The sequence below is a fragment of the Zosterops lateralis genome (genome assembly GCF_965231275.1).
Source record: "Zosterops lateralis genome assembly, contig: HAP1_HAP1_SCAFFOLD_58, whole genome shotgun sequence".
Lineage (NCBI taxonomy): Eukaryota > Metazoa > Chordata > Aves > Passeriformes > Zosteropidae > Zosterops > Zosterops lateralis.
This window is the reverse complement of record NW_028154608.1, coordinates 286,705-289,001: the sequence shown is the minus strand read 5'-3', so window position 1 is coordinate 289,001 and position 2,297 is coordinate 286,705.

Sequence of the window (2,297 nt, the reverse complement as noted above, 5' to 3'; positions counted from 1 at the left end):
CCCTCTAAAGCCGTGGGGTAACAGGCAACATGAGCTTTTTGTACCGATTTTTAAATGTAGAAAGCTGAGAGGCATACTTAGGGGTGATTTCTATACTTGCTTGTGAATAAAATTGTTAGCGAGTGCAAATTACCCCTGTATTTTTATTTTCAGGAAGTTATTTGCTGCATGAACGTGAACCCAAAGCTTCCATGTCCAGAAAACGTTGATTTCAATGTGATCAGCTGTTTCATTTGAGCGTTGTGCTGTTTGGCTTTTCAAATGCAGACACTCTGTCCTCCTCTGGATGTTGCCTTCGGTGTTGATGGAGAACTTTTCAATAGGAGAATGTAAGAAATCTTTATATTCAGTCAGACTCTTACCATTAAATGTTGTGTAGCCTACTTGTTTCCTAATTAATATAAAAATTTAAGATTTCTAAACATTAATTTGGGCAAAAACCCCTGGCCTGTAGTGAATTTGGTATATCTTTAAGGTTTAGGATAGTGTATAAATGCCAGCATGTACACAAGTGTTAACAATTTTTTTAGTGAACAGCAGAGCAATTTTCTGGATAAACTTCAGTCTCAAGAGCATATTTAATTTATCATTTAAGAAGATAATGATCATCAGATTTCCCTGTTTAGTCTCTATCTGCCTTTTTAAAGATGTTTGCATCTTTGTTCCTCCTTACTGGCCTGTTCTGTAAAAGTCATATTTACTGAGATCTGGCAGTTGATGTTACTGGGATCAACATGTTTGCCGCAACCCCCAGGCTGCAGCTGCTGTATAACATACAAGTATTAATATGGTCCCACCTCTTCTGGTTAAGAGCTGAGCAAAACCAAATCTGCCTTTTAAAAATGTGAATTTTGTTTTAAAAAAATTCACACCATGGCATAGGTTTGGTTTGGGTTTTTTTGTTTTTTTTTCTGTTGGATCAAGCTGCTTTTTTAGCAGGCAGAGAACAGGGTGCTTCCATATTGTCTAGAAAATTCATGGGATTGATAAGTCATAAAAAATGGCTCTCAAAAGCAAAAAACCTTACATCACTAAGGAGGTTTCCAGTAATACAATTTAGAATAGAATGGGACCCAGGTGGTGAAGAGCTTGAGAAGTCAAGGAGAGAAAGAGAGAAGATGAAAGTAGACTCTTGATAGGAGAGTGCAAAGTCATACAGGACTACTCAAAGATCCTATTCAAATATGGGAAAGTTAGCTTTTGACACTCAAAGCTATTGGCCTGATTAAAAAGCACCAACACTGTGGTATAGTCTTGGGATGCCTTCTCCACCTATTTGGTGTGTATGGCCTTAAAAAAACACATCTAATATGTTTTTGTGTGCTGCTGTGGGAGACACATACTCCCATCTTTCTGTCTATCTATCTAGATAAATGTGGCATATGTGTATGTTTACATGTATAGCATGTATATATGGCACACAGAGATGGAGCAAAACTTGTAGAAATTAAAATATCTCTGTTTATTGTGTGATAGCATTCTATAAAGGGCCAGGTAAACATCATTGTACCCTATGCCTTGCTTCATGCCTCAGGGTACAACATTGTTTTATATAACTTGCTATTGTAATACATTACTAAAGTATAGATGCACGGCTTTTAACTTTTTTTTAAAATTGCTATTTGGTATTTGTTCTGAGTTTGAATCCATAAAGCCAGATGTGTTATTTAGCCAATATTCCAGACTTAGAAAGTCTGGAATTAATTTTTCATAGCTAAAATGTCACCGTTTCATTATCAATATATGAGGATCTTGCTAATCAAGTTGCCTCATGTCTCATAAGATACTAGGAAGTAACTTTATAGTTGAGTACTTCTGCAATGTCCTTTATAGGGAGCTTGTTTTAGCAAGGTATTACAGGAAGAGGGGATGACTCTGTCTGCCAAATTGCTGCTCAGAAGGTGTAATCTGTCAGTGGACAGAGAGGCCCTGGTTTGTGTGAGGCTTATGCAAAAAGTAAGGTCTAGTGGCCTTCTGAAGTGTGAGATGGCTTTATTAGAATGTCTGTCAGTATAAGTAAATAGTATGTTCTGCTAAGTCTGTCTTCCAAGTCCATTTCTTTTACAGGATCACATAAAGAATACGTATTTTTGTGATGTGAAAAGACACTAGCACTGTAGCTGCTTTTTATCAGCACTGATGATTTGAAACGTACTTGTCTTTTGGCACTTGTATGCAGACATATGTTGTACTGTTTGTTTCAACAGGTACTATCGTAGTTGTGACTCAGATTTCACAGCTCCCTTTGTGGCCTATCACGTCTGGCCTGCTCTGATGGAAAATGGTACTGTACTTGT